The sequence below is a fragment of the Cygnus olor genome, chromosome 17 (assembly GCF_009769625.2).
Source record: "Cygnus olor isolate bCygOlo1 chromosome 17, bCygOlo1.pri.v2, whole genome shotgun sequence".
Taxonomy (NCBI): Eukaryota; Metazoa; Chordata; class Aves; order Anseriformes; family Anatidae; genus Cygnus; species Cygnus olor.
Window position 1 is genome coordinate 11,207,594 of NC_049185.1, and position 17,878 is coordinate 11,225,471.

Genomic DNA, 17,878 nt, shown 5'->3' on the forward strand with positions numbered 1-17,878 from the left:
CCAGGAGAATTAAGAAAAAAAGGGGGAGGGGAGCAGTTGGGAGGGGAAGATGTATTTTGGTCCCAATGAGCAGCTTAAACCAAAGCATGGCAGGAGCAGGAGGAGACCTGCTGGAGCCAAGCCTGATGGCTCAGAGTACAGGGGATGACAAATCTGCCCCACAAACGTGCTTGCTTGAACGCAGCCTCCTGACAGCACCCTCCTCGTTCAGATACCCCTTGAAATACAACTGCTCTTGACCAGTTCCTCCTCTGCAGGGAATATCCACAGCAAGTGCACAGGGATCCTAAGGAGAATACGTTTTAGAGACACTTTCCTCTTGTGTATTTGTATATAACTCTCAAAGCAGGATGAAGCACTGCTCAGTGCAGGGCACTGATGCCCAGCACTACTCAGAGGGGGAGCTTTTAAGCGGTGGATTGAAAGCCGGAGGAGATGGGAGATAAACCCAGTGGGCAGGAGCATCCCTGGGCGTGGGGAAGCTCCAGGAGAGCCCCCACTACTGTCCCCACAGAAAGCAACCCTCTTTCTGGGGCTTCTGCAGCTCCGTTGGTGCAAGGCATCACTTTCCTTGCTCTGCCCCACTCCCCAGCCTCCACTGCCCATGCGGCGTTGGAAGGCTCGGGGCTGAACGCTGCAAGAAGTGAAATAGCTTTAAGTGTCAGCACCACGCGCTGCGCCTCGGGGTGCCAGACTCATTTGTCACTGTTTTCTCCTCCTGCAGCTCTTTCGACTCACCTGGGATCCAATAACTTTGTTAATATGATTTCCTTCAGACACTGGTCGAGCGCGGCATCCAAGGCACACGTGGCAACGCTCAGAAGCGGTAAACGCCCCACACAGAGCACAGCTCCCTGCTCTGCCTTTTCCAAAACCTGATTTTCTTATGAGTTCTTTAACAGCATAAACTGCAGGGGGAATAGGGGGTTGGAAGCACTCAAAACAAGAAGAAATGATAATATTCTTGCACTATTTCATCTCATGCTCTTTCAGGAAAGTCTTCCCTCCGCAAGGCCGCCAGCTAACCATCGTACTGTCGTTCCTGCATCAGACCATGCAAAAACTTACGGGGAGACACAAGGACGAAAGCAACTCCATTGCATCAGCAGGAACACGAGGAAAATGAGACCAATGTGATCACTCAAGAAATACTTCATCAGCTTCATGTGACAGTACTGCCGTTTTACTTTTTTACTGCGATAAAATGACAGCAGTACACAGCCCAAAACATTTATCTCAGGAAGAAGGCAAATTTCAAAGCCCACACATTTTTATACTTTTTTTCCTTTTCTTTTTAATACTATTCATTACACATAAGTAACTGCAGCAATGACTGAACCACTGTTGTGGCTGACTTGTTTAAACAAGACCGTGATTTACTGCACTGCCAGCTAATGAAGAGCCGTACAAGACGCTGATCAATGCCATCATTGTCTGGCAGCACAAAGCAGAGACCACTCAGCATATTGTCCAAAACAAAGACACCCCCCCCCCCCCGCTCCCTGCCAGGGGCTTGCTAAGTAGGACACACAGCTTGCAAAAAGCCACCGTGTGTCCCTGAGCTTGAAATGATCGCTCAAAAACAGGAACTGGTCCCAAACCATGTTCCCAACCTGGGTACAATGTGAAAAATAATATATATATATTACAGCCATAGAACCCTGAGCAAAAGGAAGAATTGGAGGAGGGCAGCAGCAACGCCCTGTGCAGATCTGAGAGGCCAAACCATCGGTGGCTCCTTTGACGCAGCTCCTCGCCCATGCGGAATCGCCACCCAGAGCACCTTGATGGCACGCAGCCTCACTGGAGCTGAGCAGATGCCGCAAACCAAGGGCATCCTTGGCATCTCAGTCTCCCCCGGGACCCACATGCCTCCCCCAGGCATGCTCTGTCTCACAAGCGTTTTAACCGTGCTCACACCCCGCTCTCAACACGACCGTGCCGCATCTGCTGCCAGTGCTCTGCACGTTCGCACTCCGCTCAAAACAAAGCATCGAGTCGAGCAGGAGCTGCCTGGAGTTAATTAGCAGGAGCTGTCATGTCGAAGCTTTTACAGACTGGGACCGGCCTAGGAACAAGTGTGTAAAACCAAAACCATTTAAAAATGTAAAATCTCTTTCCATTACTGTCAACAAGGCTGAGTTCATGTCAAGTCACATGCTGTATTGGCACCTTCCAAATCCATGGGAAACACTTTTCACATCATCCCCGTTTGCCGCGTACCGCAGCGCCTGCTAACGCCCTGGCAGACAAGGGCTTGTTGGGGCTCCTCTTACAAACCTTATGCACTGCCACCAGTTACACCAGCCTGCTTACCCGCCTGTAGTTCAGTACTTCACAGACAAGATGCCTCACACACCAACTGACTTCAAAATCAGCACAAATAACTCCTCTTTTTTTTTTTCTCCACTGTACGGCTCTGAGTATGAGACACAGCAAATTCATTTACATAGCACTGCTCCATCCCTTAGTACTCATAAATGCACATGGGCTGATGAATGAGATAGCTGTGCTGCTGGCAGGACTCCAGTAGAGAAAGTGGGGTCTCGAGGAAAACCAAACACCTTTTCCGATGCAAAGCAGGGCACTGCTTCACTCCAGCTCTATTCAGTGTCTGTCCACCCCCTGCCATGAATGCAAAATATTCCCAAACCATCAACGTTGAAAATAACTAACCAAGTCATACTATTCATCTTCTGCAGTGAAAAAACACCCTGGTGAAATACACACAGAGGCTAAATATTTCAGAACTTGATCTAATTCTGCATTTTGGTCAACCTCTCCTTCCAACTCCCAGCAACATTTCCCCTCTCCCGTGGAAGAGGGGAGCACCCATAAGCCAGGGCTGCTTGGAGCAGGCAGCGGGGACACTTGCCACCGTCACCAAGCTCTGCCCCAGTCTCCCAGTAACGAACAGATCTGTTTGTGGACAAAGCAGCGTGTTCAGGACCCCCTTACAGGGTGACAGAAGTCACGGGCAGAAAGCGTTTGGGTACGAGAGCACTCATCACCATGCCACTGCCAGCCCTCCGCAAGTGGCACGGGGCTGCTGCTCGCCTGTTTTATTCCCCGCGATCGCGGGCGGGTGATTATTGTAGCAGGTAGTTGACCTTTATCTAAAATTCCATTAAAAAGTTTTATTGACTGTAGTCTTGTGGGGTCTTTCAGGATTCGCTTGGTCATTAATTCACTGTCGGATATCCATGGGTTTTTAAAGCTTTTAGGAGTGTTCAACCTCTAGAGAGGAGCTTTTTTTCTTTTTTTTTTTTTTTTGGTCATTTTTAGCTGTTTTTAAGACTGTAAAAGGGGTTTTCGCCCTCTCCAGTGTGCCTAGGGCAAAGAAGGTTTTCTTAAAGCATGCAAAATGGACAGAAAGTGGCAGCGTGGCACTGCTGCTGCCAGGGCAGGTTGGCTGGTGCACGGGTGCAGCCGCCCGGGGAGGATGCCTTTTCCAGCTCGGTCAACGCAGATTCCAGGCTTTTATTGTACTTTATACGATATCCTTGTGAAATTCATAGCTCCGCACCGTCTTGTCACATAAACACCATCTATTAAGACACTCAGAGCACTGCCAGGCTTTCATCTGCTGAAGTTCCTTTTTCTGGGCCAAATGCCTGTCTCAGAAATAAGAAAATTAAAAGAATGGTTCAACCTTTTCTGAAAGAATTTACAGAAATGGTCTATCCGAGCTAAAAATTCTGCTGAGAGCTCCCCCAGCCTTTGTAGGAGGGTCCTGGAAGGATGTCACTCCCTTCCTCATTCAGTAATGAAAAGAAAACAAAACAGTGGGAGCTAGACAGTCTATGTATCTAATGAGGCAAGCTATCTGGAAAAAAAAATAGCATGAATTTGTCCTTGAGGAATATGTTAAAATGTGCATATACACGGGGACTGAGCTAGGGTTGCCCAGATCTCTCTGGCATTTCCATCCTTGCAGTGCTTGGCGTTTTTGATTAATGGTAATCATTGTGTTTCATATTTTGCATTTAGTTCAGTGCACACTTAGAGAGAAGAGAGAAATAATCAATTTCAACATTCATTCTGGGTTTATTAACACCTTTAAATAAAAAACAAATATTCCCAAGTCGCCAGCAATACCCTAATTCCGTAATTATTTCTAAATCTGAATCAGCACTTCTGATTAATTTCAGAAGTACATTTTTCCCCTTTTCAACACTTTCACTTCTGCTGAATTTTCATCCTAAAGTGATGCTTCAGTTAATCATTTATTTCTCTCACCAGTAATAACCCTGCCCTGCTTCCCCATTGATAACAGTTTGGTTGCAAGCGATGAAGGCCGTGCAGAGCCTGCTCCTCTCCCGCAGCCAGGCCGTGTTCCCCACAGTCTGCACTCTCTCATTTTCTATGCATTTCCAGATCTAAAGCCTTCTGTTTTCTTTCCCTTGTTTGCTCTTGGCAGCTATTGGCAGGAGACATCCTCTTAATGATCTTTTTCTGGCCTTCTAGACGACTGCTCAGACTTCTACAGATCTTTCATTATTAACGCAGAAGCCTTGTAAGTCAGTTTTAATGGCCTGTGCAGTTTTTATTCCTTAGCAGGAGACATCACCTCCTCCATATGGATATATGTTTATTAAAATAAATCCTTAATATCATTTTTCCCAGCGAGAATAATCAGTAAAAGCCAACCGCCGCGTATTACACCTTGTCCTGGTTCATCCAAAAATCAAAACGTGCTCTTTGTCCCGCGGTGCGGATAATCCTTCTCCCGAGGTTGCCTAGGCACCGGGCGGCAGCGAGGTCCCTTTGCACAGCCCTGCCATTCCCCCCAGGCAGAGGCCGTATCCCGACCGCAGCCGCTTTCATTTCTCCAGCGTGGGATTCATTACCTGCTCTCAGTCCCTTCCTATTATTCCTGGAATATCTCCAGTCTCTGTGTCTGCTCTGACAGCGGATAAAAGAAGGATGGGTCATTCATATTAGGGACGTGTAACGAATGCCGACAAACCCACTTTTTGTCTGTGCCACGACAAATTGCTATTAGTGCTCAGCCTTCATTACTCGTACATCCTTGCTGACGGTTCGAACAGGGAGACTTGGAAAAGGGGACAAAACTCCGCCATTTATTTATAAAGAGTGTCCTGGTTTCTTTCCTACAACCAAGGCGCGATTGTCCATTTCTTCCATTAAATGCTTTCCTGCTGTATAAAATGACCCCCATTTCTCTTCTAAATACACCTTTTGAGTCTCAACTGTGAGTTGAATAATGCCATGCCCCACAAAAGAAACACAAGCCATTCCCAGTTTGTGCTGGATAACATTTCCATCCTACCAGTCAAACAAGAATTGCTTTCTCCTCTCTCCTCTCCTTGTTACAACTCTCCCATGTATACCAGGAGACTTCTTTAGTTCAGTAAGTAGCATAAGGGCTGGTGTTACTCCTTTTTTCATCATGATTTCCATCTTTCCCTGTGTACTATGTTTCAGCCACGTTTGTCAGTAAAGGAGGTAACAGGTATTCCTGTGCATCAAAAGACAAAGCGCCCATGGATTTGTGACACTAATGCATCTATTAGTCCTGCAGGATTCTCAAAACTGTGCTTCACCTTTGCTTTTTTAAAACCAGGTAGCCCATAAAAAAAGTATAGTCATGGTAATACAGCCTCTTTCACCTATCTTTATGGTTAAACCATGTTTAGTGGCAGCCCACCTAACATAATGGCCAAAATTTATGTTCACAGATGGTAAATTTTACAGTACAGACCAGAGCAGCAAGGCCACAAATTAATCTGCAGTGTCATAAGAATTTCATTGCACTCCTGTATAGATCATCTGTCAACAGAGCGAGCAGTATGACTGTCAGACCCAGCAAAAGCATTAAATCCCCACTTAGCCTCCAAATTCTGCCCCTTGACATATCTGGGTCCTTCAATTACACCAAGCCGCACTGTCTGGATTGCAGAATGAAAAGAAACAAATTCCCTGGACCACAGCACAGACCACAGAGCTGGACCTGGACCACAGAGCTCCGACTTGATCTTAAATTCCATTTATTGAATGAAAACAAACAAAAACAAAACTTAGCTTAAGCAGAGCAAAAATGGTTTGGACTGAGGAAAGGGATAGGAAGTGGCCACTGGAGCTTCACGTCCAACCTGCAGCATCTCCCTCTGCAGAGGGACATCAATGGAAGGACGGGGGTTTAGCAAATGAGCATCTGTCAGCCCAGCACATCGCTTTCTCAGCTGCTTTTCCATTCCCAGCGTTCCCAGCTGCTTTCCAGTTTCCAAGCTTGGTCAAGAGCCTCCCGTTTTACAAGAAAGAATCTGCCCTCCTAATAGAGAAGTTTTGCTAAAACAAAATCCAACACCAAATACGTTACACAGCGCGGCATGAAATAGTAAAGAGGTGCATGAAATTGAGCATGTCTGTTCTGCATACTGTCAGAGCTCGAGGTCGGCATCAATCGCCGTGCTGAGAATGACTTGATTTTGATCTATCATCTCATATGAGCCAGACTGCAATTCACTCTGCTCCACTTATAACAGATACGATTAAAAACAATCCATTATATTAGGCAAAAATATATTTCCCAAGGCAAACATTCACTTCGATGTATTTTTCTCTGGCTATAACACACAGAAATTCTATGTATATAAAAACCTCTGGGTTTTTACAGACGTTAGCATTGAGCTGAAAAATAGGGAAAGCCTGCGAGGGAAACCACATAAATGAGATGCAGGCGCTATAGTGATTGTATTTCCCTCGGCATAATTCCCTGCCTACTATGTAAACTTCGGCTGAATAATCTCTCCATGGGCCCCAAGTATGTCATTTGAAATACTCATAGCAACAGTTGCTGCTACTCTCTCCATCCTGGAGGATGGGTGAACCGCCAGCAGAATTGCATTTTGCCTCTTTCTTTCAGTATTCAACTGAAGGTTAAATAAAAATGCTTGCAGTCTCTCCGATGAAAAGCACAACACAGACAAAGCCAAGGAAACGATGAGACAGACTACCTAGAGCCGATTGTGAATTTTCCAAAGAAATGTTTCTGGGCACATAAAATACACTTATTCATTATAACAGAAACATCTCCCGGAGATGAACCGATTCCGCACGCTTCTCAAAGAAGGAAATCCCCATAGAAACCTGCCTGCCCGCCCAGCAGCTCGGGAGCACTGAGATGCACACTCAGCCCCACGAGAAGCCGAGGGTCTCGGCAGTGGCCAGGCTCTTGTGACCCATCTGGGGCTCCTCAATCTGGAGGTTCTCAGCTCCCTCGGTTTCTGCTTCCTTAACACCCCATGTTAGCTACTGTGCTCACTGCTTCCAGATGCAGTTTTGCTTTTGGAAGACAGCAAGAAAATCTGTCTCCGCGGGAAGATTTTGATGCTTTCCTGCCCAGTGGAAATTTCAAAAACGCCACCGTCATGCTGTTTGTTACAAGGCAAAAGTTATTTTTGAAATTCCAATGAAATGAAAACATTCCCCACCTTAGGTCTTCTCTAACACCTTGGGAATTTTATCCATGGTGTGGCAAAGAGAACAAAAAACTGAGAATTAAGTGCTGATGTGAAATCCTTTGCAGAGCCTTAGGCAAATTCCATCATCTCTCTGCTACAGAACTGGGGATCAATAGGCAACTGCCGAAGTCCGACTGCTCCACAAGGTTGGTCCATCTACTGCACTACTCAACGGTGGCTGCTGGCCAGAACCATGCTTAACAAAGACAAGCCAGTAAACCCAAGCACAGAAGCAATCACAGAATAACTTGGTTTAAGAAGAAGAAACTTGGGAAGAGTTTTCTTGACCCAAACCATTTAAAGTCCCGTTAAACCCTATAACGTGATATTCGTCACAAGTATTTGACCCCAAGATGATGAAAAACGCTTGGGGTGGGTGGGCCACTTCTTACCCTCTGCCTGTGCACTGTGCTATGAAGCACTTGTCCTGACTCATGCTGCAATCTCTAAGTTTATTAGCATGCACATGCTATTTCACAAAAGTTGAACAACTTGAAAGTACTGTGTAAGGTTTGCTGTCTGTTTCCTCAATATCTGTCCCTACAGTGCATTGCTGTCATGTTCCACTCCCATCGTTCTCGGATCAAAAAGTTAGAAGCGAGGCATGAATCCGTTCTGAGGTTGCCAGCACAGACTGTAACTCCTTTCCTCCCAAGCGTCTTACATTCTCACAGCAAATGACACTTTCCAATTACCTTTTGGCCCTTTTATTCCCCAAGTCTGGCTCACATTTCTCTCTGAATTCAGTCTCTACGCAGCTCTGAACCCAGAGTCTGACAGCTAAGGACATAACAAATATGCAGCACTAACCCTCGGGGTGGTTAGAAATGCCTGAATTCTCCTATTGAAGGCAGATTCACGAGTAAAGGTCACCAAAAAATCTCAAAATTTAAAACTAAAATGGCTCACGCAACCAAGCAGTCAAAAGCTTGAGGAGGCAGGATGGGCTGTCTTACAGCAAAGCCAAAGAAGGACTTGCAAAGTTTGGATCCAAATCTTGGCTCTGCCAAAGACTTCCTACACAAGCTGAGGCACATCTCCCTTCTCCCAGCTCCCCTCTGTACACCACAACAAAATAGTTCCTCGCTACATAGGACTTGTACAAGATGTATCCCATGTACGTTGGAAAGATTGTAAGAAAGCTTATAACAAAGAGAGGGTATTTTGCCAAAGCAATGGGAAACACTCCTGCAAACCATCTAGCAAAATGGATCGCAGCCGTTAGCCTGGCTGACTTTGAGAGGTGTAATTTCAGAGGCAGAAGTACTACTACAAGCAAACAGAATTAAAACAAAAGATAATGATGCAAACAGTAATAGCTCATACTTTAAAATCAATTCCCATGTTCCAAAAAGTGTCATCTACACAGATAATTCAAGCCTATTTATAGTTTTCCCCAGTTGGAGAGCAAATGCTTAAAGTTCTCTGAGGAAAACACTGAATGTAACCAAAGCAATTACACCTGAGATCAATTTGTCCTTATTTGTTGACTGCTCAGCATAGAGCACTTTAAATATTCTCTTACCTTAATACAAACTGGTCTGCTAGAGAGTCATCGGCCAGGGAAACGTGAAAGGTCACAACGTCACCTTCTCTGACAGGGCTGAGTGGCAAGCGGATGACGACATTCTCATCTAGCCTCAGTGAAGACTGTTTTAATTTGTCGTGATTTGGGTAAACAATGATGCTACCAATCCTCTCCATAGCTGGCAAAGCCTTCTGTTCATTATCGTGACCTGCATGGATATTGTTTTCCCATTTTGCATCCTCTGGAGAACATTCCCCGTCTGCTGTATAAATCTTATAGAAGAGCTCCACAGTAATCCCTTCCAAGGAGGCTGTTTCCTCTGAAACCAGGGGTGGAGGGGAGCTGAACCAGCTAGGAGATAATTCCAGCTCTGCAACACATAATCCGAGATGACCTGTCAATCTACAGCTGGCCACAACTTCTCTAGATTCCAGGAAGGCAAACATCTTCACGCAAGGCAAACTCTCCGCAGAACTATTGTCATCCCAGTCTTTCCCCGCAATATAGAACAAGGTTTGTATTTTAGGTTTGTTGGAATAGATCGAGCTGTCAATTATGTGCGATTTTAATTTCCAATTAAAAGTGAATTTATTTGTGAAACCAAAAGATGCAGAAGAGAGCATGAAGTCCAAGGGAACAGCCTGTTCAACAGAAAAAGGTCCATACGTGGCATTTAGGATGGGTGGTAGTTTGGATTTGTATATAAAGAATGAATCCACCCTAGACTGCAAACTGGAGTTCCTCATGATATCCTGGTTCGCTTCTTTAAGGAAGAAGAAAACATCGGCATTGCAGATGTGATAGCTCGCGGGGAGATACGTTGGCAGGTTTGAGAATCTCTGTATGCTGTCCATGATCCCTCCTCGGCTCTCCACCACTGCAGGCCAAAGATAAAAGGAAACAGAAAGACAATTCTAGTGGTTGCTTAGCAGGCCCCTCCGTTCTTCTACAAAGCAACGTATTACCAGGGATCAATACTGTTAGCCACAATTAAAAACAATCTGACACGGGTCCCATGAAATGAACACTTTGAGCTCAAAGCTCATACCCTGAATGACATCCCACTCGATCAGCCCCTTTCCCCTTTCCCCAGTCTGGTACCCACCCAAAGTACTTTCTTCAAGTTCAGGGTAAAACAAGGAGACAAATTGACGAGGCCAGACCCCAAACTAATGTTCCAAAACTTTTTACTGTTTGGTTTTTGTTCCTCTGTAGCTAAACCAAGTTTATGGTTTGCTCTCATCCACACTGCAATATATATAAGCAACTGGCATATTGAATAGCAGTAGGCAGGAAAACAGAACAGTTTCTTTCAACTGGCATTACTAATGCACAATGCAGGCTAGGCTGGGGTTTGCAAATCTGCATCATTCCCATCCCACTTTTGCCAGGTCAGTAGTTTGGAAGTTAGCTGCACACTGATAAAAGACTTGTGTTCCTGGGGAAAAAAAAGAAGTTTTCACACACAAGAAAATACTGGGTTTGACAGAGGTCTCGGTGGGATGGATTTACAGGCTAGGGTGAACTTGAGAGAAGAAATCCTTTACACGCAGAAGGTTCACAGACACTTGGAAGGATTTTTTAGTTTAATTCCAGAGGAGAATGAAACACATTTGGAAATCACAGAAGTTTCTCTACAACACAATGGTCAATCCTCCAGCCGATGCTGAGCAATTTTTCCTGGGCAAGAAAAGATTCCAGAGGGAGGGAAGGATCAAACAGATGTCTTTGGTTTGGGCTGATCTCTAATTAATAGTGAGATATATTCAATCTGGGCTGCGATTCTACCCGAAAGAGACGGTGGGTCTTTTAAACTAACAATTCATAGGCTCCAACAAAAAGCTAGTGAATGCAAGCTCCTGGGACCGCCGCAGAAGAAATAAACAGAAACCAAATGAATTAAAATGAAGCAGTTCCATAATGCGCAGAGATAACAAAGGAACAATGACAGATCCTAAGGTCAAAGCTCTTGTTGTCTCTTGCAGAAGCTTAGCGGCGATTTTAGTGTTTGTCAGGCTGGGGAGAGCAGATACACAATGCGACAAGCGCAGAAACAATTACACCTGTTACGAGCCAGATGACTCAGATACTTACAGCCACAATTTAGCACAGATAAAAGCTCAAATATTTAAGATATTTTTTTCAGGTTGTGTATTTTTAAAGCCTACACTTCTCAAAGACAGATTCTAGGGCAAACCTCATCCATTTGACTTTGCTCCACTCTTGTTGTCCGTTGAAATTCTTCTCATTTATTTTCAATGGCTTGATATTATCTATGCTCCTTTAAATACTTCTCGTCTCATCACAATACTTCTGCCTTTACTTTTGCTACGTATTTAATCGTATCAAGGTTTTTCTGGAGCCATTGAAATATTATTTGTGGGAACGTGTAAATATAAAATATATATAAAAGCATAAAATATATATAAAAGCATTTTAAAAAGCTCAGCAGGAAACAGCATCAACAATCCCCTCTCTCACTTCTCCACATGGGGATGAGTTCTGGGATTCCTCACAGCTCCACAAGCAACGGCAGCTGCGGAACAACTGCCACACCATCCCCCCACTCGGGTGTCCTCTCGTTTCTGATGCCCACACATAAATGTTGCAGCCCATCTCTCAGAGCACACCAGTGCAGCCCACACCTTCCACCCGGCTGCACGCAGCTGTGGAGCTGGGCACCCGGTCGAAATGCAGAGACCCAGGTGATGGGGAGCTCCCTCTTCCCTTTCCGATGTGGGAGCCAGCCAGCTTTGGTATCACAGCTCTCACACAGCGGAGAAGCAGTTTCCTAAAGGAAAAAAACGACCCTGACCCTTCCCTCCCACGCCTCTTCGCATGCCAGTGTGAACCCGGCGCAGCCGCCACGCTCCCTGCACCAGGCAGAACCCAGAGCCCCCGTTTCTGTGCGCGGAGCCGTAGGACGTGAGTGGTAACGAGCAGCTCTGGAAGGAGACGGAGGCGAGGGGCCAACCGCGCTACCCGCAGCAGCGGGAGGCACAGGCGAGGCAGACACAGGAGCAGCAGGGGCATTGGAGCCGGGATGGACACCACTACCCTGCACGGGAGGGTGCCCTGAACCCACGGCAGCCCGCGAGAGGGATGCAGGCACGCAGCTAGGCTGGTGAGCTCCGCTCAGCAACGCCCCAGGACACTGCTTGCTGTGCTTCTCCACCGCTGCCTCGGGATAGCCGCGGTGCTTTTAGCCCGCTGCCGAACGACAGTGCGCTCGGGCAGTCACACAGCGGGACAAACCTCGTCCAGCTCTTAGCAGGAGCAGAGGGAGGAGATCGATGCCAATTCTGGCACCCGAGTCACCAAGGGATGCTTTAGCAGCTCCATTACTGCTCTGCTATTTATAGAGCACCTTGACACGGCGCGGCTCGCCATGCCGTTTCCGCTGCTCAAAGTGAACTTTGTTCCTGTGAAAAGCAAGGCAGCGAGGGCAGGGAGGGTGTTGTGCCTTCCCTGAGAACCCAAACGCAGACAAGTGCCTTCCCGGATTAATCGTAGATAAATCAGGCTACATTTGAAAGCAATACTTTAGAAAAGCCTCATTTATCATAAAAACGGTGCTGCCATACAGATAAGCAAAGGACATACAAAAGCAGGAGTACCTTCTGATTTCTGGGAGAAAACCTAAAATTTGCCTTCTCCTGGGACACCCCAGATTACAGAGGAGACTGACATAGCTCCTGAGCCTAAAGAAAAACTGGATACAAGGCAAGGCTTAAATGCATCTGTGTTTACATTATAGCACTTTCCCCCCCCTCCTCATCCGTTATGCAGACACTTTATCTCTCTCAAGCACTGATTTACAGGAAGTTTAAAAGGTATGTTTTTCCCTTTCCTCCATTTCATTATAGTGGCAACATTCAGTACTTCTTCTGAGAACTGGTACGAGGGCTAGGATATCAGCCGGCTGTAACTCAAACTAAATGAGACACAAATTTTGTCTGAAAGCTTATATGGGAAGCCATAAACACTTGTAGACAGGGCTGGGCTTTGTCCTAGAACCAGCCTGCAACAAAATATGATATCTGAATTTAGCAGCATTTTATGATGCTCTAGGAACATCTAAAAAAAATACTTCATATGGTGGCAGGCCAACACCCCGCCTTTTTAATTTGGCGCATCAGCACCACAACATCAATCTCCTTACAGTAACAATCAGAAAAAGGACACATCTCCAGCTTTCTGATGTACAACAAAGCAGCTAATAAATCACCTACTCCTTTAATAACCACTCCAGCAAGATCAAAAGAGGGCAGAACATTAGATCAGAACATGGGTTAGTCCTAATTGCAAAATAAAGAAGAGCAAGAGGTGAAGAAAAGTAGATGGAGGCCAAATGAGCATCCCCGGAGCCCAGGGCTACCTCAAAGGCTGAACTCAGTTTTTCAGACTACTTTGGGACTGGGGACACTGAGGGAGGATGTATGGGAGTAACACACAGACACGATGAGATATTCAGACTGCATTTCTACCATAATTTTTACCTTGTAACAGTTTTTCAGATAGTGCTTTGCCTCTTTTAAAGCACTGTTATTCGAACCAGACAAATACCAAGACCTCTGGAGCAACAGGTCAACTGGTAACATCTCACCCCTCTCAATTTATGCCAAAACACTTCTCTCCAGAGCAGGACAACAGCCTCACAGCCTGGTTCTTCCTGCAAACTCTGACGGTGCGTACCGAAAGGGAAGTCACTCATGGTATTTCCAAAGAGCAGAGGGAGAAGCCGCCACCATGCACGTAACCAAGCACGCGATGCCATGGATCAGGGAGATGCTCCTTCCTAGTCCTTACCCTGACCAGCTCAAACCTCACACAGAACTTCCTTTCTGTTATCTTGGTGATTTTTTTATTTAGCCATAAAATTACCCAGCACTTTTTTCAATCCACATATCTGACTTGACTCCAACTGATGCCACAAAACGCAGCACAAGACTAAGGCACGAGCAAACCCAAGGGCTGCCACTCACGTAGTCCAAGATTTCATCCAAGCTGTATTTTTTAGATTTCATAAATTCTAACTAAGAAGCAAAACAAGTATCCTACAGAAGGTAATGGTGGCAGTGACAGGTCAGCATTATAAACTAATGCTTCTATGTTAAGCTGTAGTAAGGGTAAAGTCTTGAATTTTCAGTTACAAAATGATGAACTTTAAAATAACTCCTGCTGGAGCATAAATATCTTCCCTCTAGCTTAGCTAATTACTTAACAGGAACCAAGTCTTACATAAGCCCTCAGTAATTCTGAAATTGGTGGTGCGACAAACAAGAAGCAATTAAAATATGCAACTTTTTCAATATTCTTCCCTTCTGAAAACAAACAAGAAATCTTGCACCTGTGAAAAACTGAAAATGTTAAAATCCATCTTTCCTGCAGCATCATCAGAATTGTAGCGTGAGATCATACAGACACTCCTCTTTGTAAGAGAGGAATAATTTCAAGTAATGTGGTGCCAGTAAGTACTATGATGTTATCCGTGACTCATACACAGGCAATCAATGGCTTGTCTGTATAGGAGAAAAATCACCAGCCCTTCCCACCAGCCCTCACTAAAGACCATAAAGACCAAACTACACATGTACATTATTCTGCTATAAAAATGGCTCTATTCATAATAATTATTTTGCTCTGGAAATGCAGGCATTATCCTTGAATAAAAACACACTGTATCCCAGGATAGGGTATCTACACAAGGAAAGCTATTCTAGAACTGCTAAATCATAGAACAATAATTAATTCTGAATTAATTCTGGACAAGCTGTGTAGGTTACATTCTTTCACGCACACAAGGGGTAAGACCTGATGCCTGTTGGGGACCCCAGCCACGGAGGGCTGTGCAAGGTGATTTGGCCTGGCTCCAGCTTGGGGAATTCCAGTGTAAACTGCTCTGGCTCGTAATCCTGGCAGCAGGAAAATGAGAAGGATGATACCTTGTGAAAATCTACCATGAGTTCAGGCTTTATTTGGGCACTCTGGGTAGGGTAAGTTGCAGTTGTGTGAGAATTTAAGAAGACTAGATGAACACCCGCTTCATGCTTACGCTGACTCATTCAAAATTTAATAAAATAACCATGGAAGGAGGATATCACTGTTTACTTCCCACATTCAGAGTCCATCCTGTGACTCATCTCCTCAGTTTTACATTAGAGGAGAGAAGAAAAAAAAAAAAAAAAACACCTCTCCATAGTCCCACTGAGGAACAACTTCCATCATCCGCCGTTCAAAACAAGCCTTACTCATTTTGTACTTGATGTAGTTATACAGTGAACTGCACTGGCACAGAAAAAAAAGCCGTAATAACAAACAGTGTTTTCAACTGTAACAGAATAATTTGAAGATATGATACTGCGAGGAAGACCTAAGAAGAGTACCCAATACTTTTTTAATATTAAATTAAAGTCAGCCCAGAAGCTGTCAACATATAAAAAAACATAGTGTAAGAAAAGATGAGAGGATCCCTTTAAGCTTTTCTCATTCTTTTCCTTATCCTAGTTTGATGTGAGGATAGGACTTGATATAGGACTCACAACCAGTTTACAGTCCTTGTATTCAATCTTGATTAGACATCTGTGGAAGACAGAGATCCACTTTGCAAAATGTTGCTAGTTGGGCAGTTTGTTTTGAAAGACCAAGACAAGAAGAAGGATGCAATTAAAAAAAAAAAGTCTATTTAATCCAAACATCTAAAGCTGAAGAGAGGTTAATTAACTTTTGTAGGCCTGAGACAATGTCTCACATGCTTATCTTCAAATGTCTCAGTCAAACTTTTGTTCGCAGAGCTTCACTGCAGCTGTACATCATGACCACCCTCTGTGGGAGGCAGCCCATCTCATTTTAGATCGGTATCTAAGGCCAAAACACACTCCAGCCTCCCCTTCCAGTAAATCACAGACAAGGGTGTCTCCAGAATTCATTCATCTTCTCACAGATGCTTATATCTCAGGGGTGACAAGTCACCCTTGGGAGGAACCTATTTCTCTCCACTGATGCCCAAGGCGGCCGGCGCATGCCATGCCTACATCTGCCCATCACCCTGCTTCCCATAGCCTGAAAGCCACATCTCAGGCCTCAGAAACCTGCCTACCAAAACACAGTTTTCAGTGAAAAATCAACCTGTACACATGAACAAAACCCCCCTGATCAGACCACAAGTTCGGTAATGAACTGTATTATTGTGCTCCTAAGCAAGCCCATTGCTTTGCCTGCTCTCCACTGCCAAAAAATTAAGTTGGATGTGGAAGTTTCTGAGCTGGTACTTACAATAGGATTTTTCTGCCTGCATTTTGCACAGTCACCCATACTGAAAGACATACATACAGCAAGGCCACCTACAGATAGTAATAAAACCATACTGTCTGAAAGGCTGCCTATAAATCTTATTAAAGTAATCCCTTCCCTGAACCCAGATTATTACGTTCACCTTTATGGTAGAATAAAAATTAATTTTCTCAGCTATAATAAGTGTATGATAAGAAGGCATCACTTGGGACTAAATAAAGATTATAATTAACTCCAACTGAATAAATCTAAATTTAGCTTGGACTAGCAATTTGTTTTCATACATTTTCCTCTACAACTGAGTGAATAAGTATGGCAGGATTAGCATCCCATGCCAGCCCCAGCACTGTTGGCATGGAAAGCAATGAGGAAGAGTGTAATCCAGCACCCAACAGGCCTGAAGATTAATTCAGGGTTCTCTATCAGCAAACGTTTACGTAAAACAGAAAAATGGAAAGGTTCACAACTGCCTTTAGTCTGGCAAGGAAAGCACGTGAAGTGTTGGACTCCAGAGAGAATAGTGCTGGCTGCACTCCCTAAATCAGTATTACACAAAGAAACGACCTCTGACACCAGCTGCTGAGAGCATGTTTAGGGGAAACATCCCTCCATGCTTGCCTGACCTCACTCGTTCCAACTGAGCTTTTGGGTGCTATCAGAAACGGGCTGCTGGGCCAGGTGGATCTGTGCTCCGACCCGGTGCGGCCACTCTTCTTCAATCTGTTCTCCCTTCTCTGTGACACCTCAGAGGTGATCCATAAGGCAACTGCAAAACAAGACACAGCGCTATCCAACCACATGCAAGCACACAAACAGAATGGAGGGAAGCAAATGCACCCAACAGGTGAACAAAATTTACCTTTTTTTTTTTTTAAAGTCAAAAACAAAACCCCATACAGCAGCACTGTACGCAGCAGATGAGAGATTTATTTTTCAAGGAAATGAGCCTCTACTTATAAAAGGTTGAGGAACTGCCTTGTTTAGCCACTGCCTCATTATTTGACATTCTCTGGGAAGATGGTTGTTAACTACTTTATTACTAGGAAGGAGGTGTTCAGGCTTGTTTATCAAAATAGATCACACATTTATCCTGGCCAGGGAACAGCATGTAAACCCAAGCAATAAAGCTATTGTGCTTGCTCTTCTGATTGCCATGCTAGCCCATGCAGACATCAGATTTGCCTGTTTACAATGATTTTATCAGGCACAGCTGAAGCTGAACCATTATCATTACAGCAGTATGGTTCTCCAAGTGCGTATGTTTATTTCTAAAGACTGGAGTTCTTTTACCTTAAAGTTGACGCAGTCTGAAACCAGAAAATAATCTTTATAGGATGAAGTAAGAGTATGCATGCAATGCATTACACCACTATAACAACTTAAATTCATATCTCACGAAGGTTTAACTTTCCTAGACAGGGACTACCCTTGTACTTAACGCTGCAAACCCTAGACCCATCATTTCTTTTTTAAATCTACCAGATGAGCACAATTCCTGCCCAAATATGAAATTTCCTAAAATTGTGCTGTCCAAAGCTGGGGAGTGCAAATTCCTCCTGAATTATTAACA

At 44.7% G+C, this 17,878-nt stretch overlaps 1 protein-coding gene across 8 annotated transcripts in view; it reads right to left on the reverse strand.

The window, feature by feature from the left end:
* Positions 1-17,878, reverse strand: part of LOC121079623 (transmembrane protein 132B-like) — a 252,359-nt gene that overhangs the window by 165,779 nt on the left and 68,702 nt on the right. For all 8 annotated transcript variants that reach the window (XM_040577156.1, XM_040577160.1, XM_040577158.1 and 5 more), the window contains one exon: positions 9,013-9,892. The gene's annotated coding sequence lies outside the window, so the exon portion shown is untranslated. The remainder of the gene's footprint in view (positions 1-9,012; positions 9,893-17,878) is intronic.